This window comes from Pongo pygmaeus, chromosome 22 (genome assembly GCF_028885625.2).
Source record: "Pongo pygmaeus isolate AG05252 chromosome 22, NHGRI_mPonPyg2-v2.0_pri, whole genome shotgun sequence".
NCBI lineage: Eukaryota > Metazoa > Chordata > Mammalia > Primates > Hominidae > Pongo > Pongo pygmaeus.
The window spans coordinates 23471232-23481984 of NC_072395.2; the positions used below are offsets into that span (position 1 = coordinate 23471232).

The following is a 10753-nucleotide window of genomic DNA, read 5'->3' on the forward strand; positions in this document are numbered from 1 at the left end:
AATCTATCATGCATTGCTGGCATGAAACCAAAATTATAACTGCACAAAATGGAGACATTAAAAAATTTTGATATTTTATATAATTTACATAAATGTAGAATTAAAATGTGATCTAACAGCTGTGTTCCAAAATATTTACAACACCCATTCAAAAATGTGTGTTAGTGCTCACACTAATACCTTCAGAGAAATTCTTATATCAGTTTTATTAATTTGATTTGTTTTCCACTCCCTGAATTTTGTTTACAGAATACAAGTTGTGGAAAATTTCCCAAATAATTAGAGTGCATACACATTTATATTTTCCTTTTTTTTCAATGACTTAACCTTGCTTTCTTTTTTTTTTGTTGTTGCTGTTTTTTTTGAGACAGAGTCTCGCACTGTCTCCCAAGCTGGGGTACAGTGGGTCGATTTCGGCTCACTGTAACCTCAGCCTCCCCGGTTCATGAGATCCTCCTACCTCAGCCTCCAGAGTAGGTGGGGTTACAGGTGTACACCACCACACCCGGCTAATTTTTTGTACTTTTAGTAGAGATTGAGTTTAACCATGTTGGCCAGACTGGTCTCAAATTCCTGACTTCGTGATCCGCCGACCTCGGCCTCCCAAAGTGCTGGGATTACAGGTATGAACTACCATGCCCGGCTGACATAACCTCACTTTCTAAAAAAGTCTTTAATCAAATAATTCCTGCAATCTCCTCAGCCACAGCATAGCTGCCTTCTCCCTCAGGGTTTCAAGATGTGGGTTTTCACACTATGCCTCTTTCACAGTAATACACGGCCATGTCCTCAGATCTTAGGCTGCTCAGCAACACGTAGGCTGTGCTCATGGACATTTCCCTGGTCATGGTGACTCTGCCCTTGAACCGCTGTGCATAGCCTGTGTTACCATTGCCAGGGTAGATCCCGCCCATCCACTCAAGCCCTTGTCCAGGGGCCTGTCACCCAGTGAATATTGCAGCTGATGAAGGTGTATCCAGAAGCCTTGCAGGAAACCTTCACCGAGGCTGAAGGTTTCTTCACCTCAGCCCCAGACTGCACCAGCTGGACCTGGGAGTGGGCACCTGTGGAGAGGACACAGGAGTGGATGAAATTCTTTTTGACTGACAAGAGTCCCCTCCTCATTCCTGGGACTAGGTGGTCTTTATCTGTAGTTGCTGCCCCCAAAAAAGCATCCTCCAGGTCCAGTCCATGGTGAGGAGCTGTGTTCTCAGCAGCTTCTCTAGAGGAGGGATGTAGTTGTCAGGTGATGCTCTCAGGGTACCGTCATATCCATATTCACCTCAGTGGACCTCAAATTATTTGCATATTCATGAGACATAGAATTTCATAACTCAAGACCTGATCCCGGACAAGAAAGGGAGGATAAATGACACATCAGCCATCCAAGAGTGAGATGCTAATGGTCCGAGTCCTAATCTCACTTGAGGAAATGCATGCCCTGCTCCACTTCCAAACACTTTGTGGACAGAGGTCCTTTCACTGAAGAACAAGCACCCACAGGACATGCTCCTCACAGTGAACCCACATTTGATTAGCATGGAGACAATCGGGATCATTTCTGGGACCATTACTGTCGATGACACTGAGCAGATGCCTTTGCCTCATCCTGGTTTCATCAGGCACTAGCACAGCCCACTGGTGGCTCTGATGAAGTGACTGCTGGATGTCCCATGTGAGTGTCCAGCAGGCCCCATGGACAAGCTCTGAGATCTGCTGGGTGCTACTGAGACAGTGTCTTCAGCATCTGCCTGAGATCCCAAGATCTTCAATAGAAGACTCTTGGTTTACTGATTTGGCCTGTGATGTGTGATTGGTGCTGATTTTCTCATAGACTGACAATGGCAGTGAGGTGTTGGAATAACAATTAGGAGTTCTTCATGAACTCCCAGCTCTCAAAATAATTTCCAAGGAATTGGTGTTTTGAGTAAGTTTGGGTTTTATTTCTCATTCTATTTAAAGTAATATTGTGACATATTTATATCAGGAAACACAAGACACTCCAATGAGAAAGCTGTTTTTATGTGAGGTGCAAAGCACTGGAGAGATGGAGGTGTCCTTGAATTCTCAGAATTGCTAGAACATGAATACCAGGGTCACCTCTGAAAGGCAGTAGTCTATCTGTGAGGACATCAATCAGCTCTGCCTTTAGGAATTTTTGAACGTGTGGACAAGATCAAGAGTGTGATTTATTTTTATCCATCCTGGTTAGAGGGAAACTTCCAGTCCCAGGAAGTGGGTGATTTTAACTGAAGCACCTGAGAGCTGCCATTCTGAGCAGTTTTGAATCCTGGGATCTATTGAAGATCTTTGGAGAAAGCAGTGGGGCCTATCTGCATTCTCCTCAACGTGTGATCCTGAGGATGTGGCCTGACTTCTGTACACTTTCATGTTAAAAGATGTAGATGGGGGACTTCAGTGACAATTTCATATGTAAACTCTATAATAGGTCATAACTGGAGAATAGTCTCATCACCAAGATTACTTCACTTACTTTCCTGGGAACCAGGGAGAACCTCCGTGAGCCCTCCCATCTGAGTACACAAAGAACTCTGGTCCTGCCCTGACAGATCACACCTGTGACACGGGTACTTGAGGACAACAAGACTCAAGTCCATTGTCCTCATTCATATATTGACCAATCTAGCTTGACCCTTCTGTCTCTGAAAGGCCCTCTCCTCCATTGAATTGCATGAACATACCTTCTGGTGTGGGGCATTGCAACTTCGGAATTTGATATTAGTTTAGTGAATTACATAATAAATATGCTTCCATGGATGTTGGTAACAGAATAGTCATCAGAAGCTGGGTGAGTCATATAATCAGGACAAACCTGGGCTCTCTTCTTAGTACCTGGAAAGAGTGGGCTGACCTTCTGTGGGGCAACAGAGGGGAAGAGACAGACCAAACATCCAGAACCAGGTGAGCTCCTCACTTACCAGGTGGTCTCTGGGCCTTTTGTTTGAACCCATGCAGAAGGACCTGTGCTCGCCTTCAGGGAAATGGCAAAGTTGCAGAAAAGATCACAGTGACCAATAATTTTTACTTACAGAGATAAAAGTGTCATAGACCTGTACACATCAATGTGGGTGTGTATACGGTTTGCTAGGGTGTTCTCATACACACACAAAAAATGAAATTATATTTTCTGGAAAGAAAAACCAAAGAGCTTCTGAATTTGTAGGTTTTGTTATTCTCAAATGTGCCAGCTCCCATTTTAGGATGCTGCTCCCTAGGAACCAGGACATTGGCCCTCTGACCCTGCTGACAGAACGAGCTGCTGAGGCTCAGTTCTGGACAAGAGCTACTGATAAGAGACTCATTTCCTCCACACAGCCCCACCCATGGCTGGAGGCTCTTCCCTGGGTGCAGCACCACGGAGGACATTGGGTCCCTGGTTCCCAGCCCTGCTCCTGTGGCAAAGAGTCCATCCCAGCAAGAACTGCATGCTGATAAAGTGGGAAGCTTCTCCTCAACCCTCCACTGAGCACTCAGCGGCTATGCTGAGGGAGGAAAAAGCTCATCTGTCTCCACCTGCAGAACCTTACTTAGGAGCTCTGTCCCAGGAAAGAGGGCTGCTGGAATTTAGCCACAAATAGAATCTTGAATCTGGTCCTAAACTACCTACATTCATTTACAATAGAATGTGGAAAAGTTCAAAGCTTGAGTGTGCTCTCCAAAATATTAGAGGCTGTGGTGAAAGAAAGGCCCTTGGAAAGAAACGGGTGGATGCATGGGAGAAGATGGCTAAACTGCAGGCCTGCTAGCTGGCTGGCTAGAGAAAACCAAGGAGAGAGAGACCTGGAGGAGTTCTTCTGGAGTCAGAACAAATATCAGACACTCTTCAAATGAGCCCAATTTTGTCTGTATTAGTCTGTGATGCAATTCAAACCTTAGTGCATTGTTAAAAAGAATAGAATTTTCAATCTGCAAGTGGTGGAATTCGACATCTGGGCCTGGTTAGGAAAGAGACAGAGAAAGTTCAGCCCATACAACTGATATCTGAGAATGGCAGTGTTTCTTACAACTGTGTCCCTTTGGTCTTTGACACTGGCTTCTCTCAATTAGCGTAATGTCTGGAGTTCACTTGTAATAGTTTGTGTATCGGTCATTTGTTAGTTTTTGTGCTGATGGTATTCAATGTATAGATGGTGCCTACCTTCTTTGCCCATTTGAATTTTCATACATTCATGTTATTTTTAGTTTCTAACGTGCGCGCGCGCACACACACACACACACACTATGTTGAGTATTTGCATAGAGGTTTTGTTTGAATATAAAATTGTATTTCTCTGAAGCAAGTATTCAGGAGGGGGATTTTTAGGTAATGTGTTAAGGGCATATATAATTTTACAAGAAACTAAAAATTATTTTCCTGTGTAGCTGTTTCTTTTTGCATTCCCATTAGCAATGTTTTAGACTCTAGAAACCTGGTGTGCTCACCAGCATTGGTATGATCCATCTTTCTTCTTAATTTCAGCCATTCTAAAAAGGGTGTTTGGGTATCTTATTGTGGTCTTGATTTGAATTTCTCTGATGAAAAATCCTGTTGAGATCCTGTTTATATATATCCTATGTAAAATCTGTACATCTTCTTTAATGAAATGCCTGCACAAACCTTTGCCTATTTTATCCATGGGTTGCCTCTTCTTTTATTCACTGTTGAGTTTTGAGGGTTCTTACTATAATTACATAGGTGGTGATATGATTTGCAAATCTTCTCATCTAAAACTTGACATTCATTTTCTTAAAATCACTTGAGTACAAAAGGATTTTAAGTTAAATGAAGTTCAACTGATATTAATTTCATTTATTGATCATGATTTAAACTTTAATTTTCAAGATCTTTGGTCAACTATTAATAATTTTATATTTTCAATTGTAATTGCTTTTATCTTTATTTGTATAAATTTAAGGGCTATGGGTGCAACTTTGTTACATGGAAATATTACACTGTGGTATTGGCTTTAGTGTACCCAACACCCAAGTAACGTACATTGTACCCATTAGGTGATTTTTCATCATGCTCCCAACTCCTACCCTCCCATTCTGCTAAGTCTCCGATGTCCATAATCCCTCTCTCCATATCCTTGTGTACACACTGTTTTCCTCCCACTTATAAGTAATAATGTGTGATATGTGGCTTTCTGTTTGTGAGTTAGTTCACTATTTATAATGTCCCCCAGTTCTAGGCATCTTGCTACAAAAGACACAATTTCATTCCTTATTGTGGCTGACTAGTATTAAATTGTGCATATATGCTATATTCTTTTATAAAATCATCTGTTGGTGGACACTCAGGTTGTCATATGTGCTATGGAGAATAGATTTGTGGTAAACATAGAAGTGTGGGTATCTTTTTGAAATAATGATTTCTTTGTCTTTGGGTAGTTACCCAGTAGTGGGATTGGTAGAATAAAGGCCAGTACTGTTTCTCATTTTTTGGAAAGTCTCCATACTGTTTCCTCTCTCTCTCTCTTTTTTTTTTTTTTAACTATACTTTAAGTTCTGGGATACATGTGCAGAATGTGCAGGTTTGTCACATAGGTATACATAGGCCATAGTGGTTTGCTGCACCCACCAACCCATCATCTACAATAGGTATTTCTCCTAATGCTATCCCCTCCAGTCGCCCACTCCCCAACAGTCTCTGGTGTGTGATGTTTGTTCCCCTCCCTGTGTCCTTGTGTTCTCATTGTTCAACTCCCACTTGTGAGTGAGAACATGTGGTGTTGGGTTTTATGTTCTTGTGATAGTTTGCTGAGAATGATGGTTTCCAGCTTCATCCATGTCCATGCAAACACATGAACTCATCCTTTTTATGGCTGCATAGTATTCCATGGTGTATATGTGCCACATTTTCTTTATCCAGTCTATCATTGATGGGCATTTGGGTTGGTTCCAAGTCTTTGCTATTGTCAACAGTGCTGCAATAAAAATATGTGTGCATGTGTCTTTATAGCAGCATGATTTATAATCCTTTGGGTATATACCAAATAATGAGATTGCTGGGACAAATGGTATTTCTAGTTCTATCTAGATCCTTGAATAATCACCACACTGTCTTCCACAATGGTTGAAGTAATTTACACTACTAACCACAGTGTAAAAACGTTCCTATTTCTCCACATCCTCTCCAGCAGCTTTTGTTTCCTGACTTTTTAATCATCGCCATTCTAACTGGCATGAGATGGCATCTCTTTGTGGTTTTGATTTGCATTTCTCGAATGACCAATGATGATGAACTTTATTTTATATGTTTGTTGGCTGAATAAATGTCTTCTTTTGAGAAGTGTCTGTTCATAACCTTCCCCCAATTTTTGATGGGGTTGTTTGTTTTTTTATTGTAAGTTTGTTTAAGTTCCTTGTAGATTCTAGATATTGGCCCTTTGTCAGATGGATAGATTGCAAACAATTGCTCCCATTCTGTAGGCTGCTCATTCACTCTGATGATAGTTTCTTTTACTGTGCAGGAGCTCTTTAGTTTACTTAGATCTCATTTGTCAATTTTGACTTTTGTTGCCATTGCTTTTGGTGTTTTAGTCATGAAGTCTTTGCACATGTCTATGTACTGAATGGTATTGCCTAGGTTTCCTTCTAGGGTTTTTATGGTTTCAGGTCTCACATTTAAGTCTTTAACCCATTATGTGTTAATTTTTGTATAAGGTGTAAGGAAGGGATCTAGTTTCAGTTTTCTGAATATGGCCAGCTAGTTTTCCCAACACCATTTATGAAATAGGGGATCATTTTCCCCATTGCTTCTGTCAGGTTTTTCAAAGATCAGATGGGTGTAGATGTGTGGCACTATTTTTGGGACCTCTGTTCTGTTCCATTGGTCTATATATCTGTTTTGGTACCAGTACCATGCTGTTTTGGTTACTGTAGCCTTGTAGTATAGTTTGAAGTCAGGTAGCATGATGCCTCCAGCTTTGTTCTTTTTCCTTAGGATTGTCTAGGCTATATGGGCTATTTTTTGGTTCCATATGAAATTTAAGGTAGTTTTTTTCTAATTCTGTGAGGAAAGTCAGTGGTAGCTTGATGGGGATAGCATTGAATCTATAAATTACTTCAGGCAATATGGCCATTTTCACGATATTGATTCTTCCTGTCTATGAACATGGAATGTTTTTCCATTTGTTTGTGCCCTCTCTTATTTCCTTGGGCAGTGGTTTGTAGTTATCTTGAAGAGGTCCTTCACATCCTTTGTAAGTTGTATTCCTAGGTATTTTATTCTCTTTGTAGCAATTGTAAATGAGAGTTCACTCATGATTTGGCTCTCTGTTTTTCTATTATTGGTGTATAGGAATGTTTGTGATTTTTCCACATTGATTTTGTATCCTTAGACTTTGCTGAAGTTGCTTATCAGCTTAAGGAGATTTGGGGCTGAGATGATAGGGTTTTCTTAATATACAATCATGTCATCTGCAAACAGAGACAGTTTGACTTCCTCTTTTTCTATTTGAATACCCTTTATTTATTTCTCTTGCCTGATTTTCCTGGCCAGAACTTCCAATACTATGTTGAATGGGAGTGGTGAAACAGGGCATCCTTGTCTTGTGCCGGTTTTCAAATCCACCATGATCAAGCTGGCTTCACACCTGGGATGCAAGGCTGGTTCAACATATGCAAATCAATAAACATAATCCATCACATAAAGAGAACCAATGGAAAAAAAAAACACATGATTATCTCAATAGATGCAGAAAAGGTCTTCAATAAAATTCAACACCCCTTCATACTAAAAACTCTCATTAAACTAGGTATTGATGGAATGTATCTCAAAATAATAAGAGCTGTTTATGACAAACGCACAGTCAATATCATACTGAATCCATACTGTTTTCTATAGAGGTCGTACTTGTCCACATTCTCATCAACAGTGTCTAAGAATTCACTTTACATTTCATCCTCTCCAACATCTGTTATTTTTGACTTTTTAATAATAGCCATTGTGAATGGTATGATATCTCACTACAGTTTTAATTTGCATTTCCGTGATGATTAGTGATGCTGAGCATTTTTTCTATATCTATTTTCCATTTATATGTGTTATTTGCAAAAATGTCTACTCATGTTCTTTGCTCATTTTAATGGGGTTATTTGGTTCTTGTTTTCTTTTGTTGTTGTCGAGTTTCTTGTTAATTCTGCATATTAGTACTCTGTCAGATGCACAGTGTGCAAATATTTTCTATCATTCTGCACTTTGTCTGTTCACTCTGTTGCTGTGAAGAAACTTGTTAGATTCATTAAGTCCCATTTGTCTATTGTTTGCTTTTTGTCTTTTCGTTTTTGGCTTGTGCTTTTGAGTTCCTAGTCGTAAATTATTTACCTAGGCCAATGTCCAGAAGAGTTGTCCTGGTGTTTTATTTGAATACATTTACAGTTTGAGGTCTTACATTTAAACGTTTAATCTATTTTGTGTTAATTATTTACATGTTGAGGGTGGGGGTCCAGTTTCATTCATGTGCATATAGCTATCCAATTTCCCCAGCACCCTTTATTGAATGGGGTGTCCTTTCCATGGTGTATAGGTTGATTAATTTTTGTTAACTTCGTCAAAGATCACTTGGCCATAGATTATGTGGCTCAATTCTGGGTTCTGTAAAATGTACCCAGGAGCCTTGATTCTCCTGGGGCCTCAGTACTGATCTGCTCACTGCTTGAACTCTGTTGACTCAGTGATGCTCCTATCATTGTAGTGGTTTGTTGTCATGTGATGGCTTTCCTAAAATTGTGGACAATTCTGTTTTCTTTTATTATTATTATACTTTAAGTTTTAGGGTACATGTGCACAATGTGCAGGTTTGTTACATATGTATCCATGTGCCATGTTGGTGTGCTGCACCCATTAACTCGTCATTTAGCATTAGGTATATCTCCTAATGCTGTCCCTCCCACATCCCCCCACCCCACAACAGTCCCCAGAGTGTGATGTTCCCCTCCCTGTGTCCATGTGTTCTCATTGCTCAATTCCCATCTATGAGTGAGAACATGCGGTGTTTGGTTTTTTGTCCTTGAGATAGTTTACTGAGAATGATGGTTTCCACTTTCATCCATGTCTCTACAAAGGACATGAACTCATCATTTTTTTATGGCTGCATAGTATTCCATGGTGTATATGTGCCACATTTTCTTAATCCTGTCTATCGTTGTTGGACATTTGGGTTGATTCCAAGTCTTTGCTATCGTGAATAGTGCCGCAATAAACATACGTGTGCATGTGTCTTTATAGCAGCATGATTTATAGTCCTGTTCAAACATCAGCTAGGGATTTCATAAGAAAAGTGTTGTTGAATTTTTCATTTCTTTTCCACATTGCTCCTCAGACTTACTGAGATGGGTTTCTGATGTCAAGCTGAGGCATTTTCCTTTCCAAGTGTTGGATTTTATACTTACCTGGGTATTAAATCCCTCCCTGTGTGGAAATCAGCTTCATCTATCACACCTTCCCTATAAAATTTTTAGAAATTTATTTGTGCACTGCAAGCGAGACACTCCATGATGAGGACACATTCCATCTTTCTTGTTGTTTCATAAAATTACTTTATTAGTGTAAATTTTTCTCTGCAAAAAAAGATGGTATCTGGATTTTAATTAATCATCCTGCTCTTTTATCTCCACATTGTTCTCCAACACTATTTCCTGCAGTTTAAGAATGTCATATGTTATAGATATTTGTATTCAGCCCCTTGGAAGGATATGAGCTCAAGAAATAGGTGGCCACATGTCAGTGATGCATGTGGCCGAGGTAACGGGAATCTTAGATGCTCAATCTTTGTCAAACAGGATACAGTCTCTGCTTACATGAATCACTAACAGGGAACATGCCATTTAATAGTACAGAATAGGAAAACAGACAGGGCTCTGAGTCTGGTTGGTATAGGAAACACAAGCCCTGGCAGGAAATGGCATCTCAGTCACACTTTCCTGTTCTGCAGAGGTAGGGAGAGAGCACCACTGAGACGCAGCCTGGGTTCTTGTACAGGAGGCATCCTGGGCTGTGTCTCTGTGCTCTCCATGCACAGTAATACGTGGCTGTGTCCACAGGGTCCATGTTGGTCATGGTAAGGAGCACCTGACTTTTGGAGGTGTCCTTGGAGATGGTGAGCCTGTTCTTCAGAGACATGCTGTAGGATTTTTTGTCATTCAAAAAAATGTGTGCAGGCTACTCCAGGGCCTTCCCTTGGGGCTGACGGATCCAGCTCATACCCATTCCAGAAGTGCTGAGTGAGAGCCCAGAGACAGTGCAGGTCAGCATGAGGGTCTCTGTGGGTTTCACCAGCGCAGGACCAGACTCCTTCAAGGTGACCTGGGACAAGACCCCTGTGGAGAAGACATAAGATGAAGCCCACAAAGGAGAGAACTGATGTTTCCCTGACCACAACACTCACAGGAAGGGGTGGTCAGCAGCCGAAGTGTGGAGCAAAGCATGTCCATAGTGGGGCACAGGAGTCACTGAGTGAAGCCCCATTCTCGGCTTTTGAACCCAGAGGAAGGTGGAGCTGGTGGAGATTTGCATCCCCTCATCTGAGTCCTACTTTATGGGGTGCACTCAGGTCTCAGGACTCAGTAGGGGAGTGCATCTGTGGTGAGGAGCAGTGAGCCCTAAGGTGTGGGCATCCACGTGTGCTCTCCATGGGGGACTCCATCTCATTTCAGGACCATGCCTCTCAGCCAAGGCTCTGAGATTCCTGCTCCTACAGACAGGGTCTTCTCTAAGGCTCACCCAGGGAGCATGCAGCTTTCTGGTTTT

General features: G+C 41.2%; 2 pseudogenes; both read right to left on the reverse strand.

The window, feature by feature from the left end:
• Positions 1 to 749: 749 nt before the first annotated feature.
• Positions 750 to 1193, reverse strand: LOC129027710 (immunoglobulin heavy variable 1-8-like; annotated as a pseudogene).
• Positions 1194 to 9913: 8720 nt separating this feature from the next.
• LOC129027050 (immunoglobulin heavy variable 2-26-like) lies at positions 9914 to 10437 on the reverse strand (annotated as a pseudogene).
• Positions 10438 to 10753: the final 316 nt, after the last annotated feature.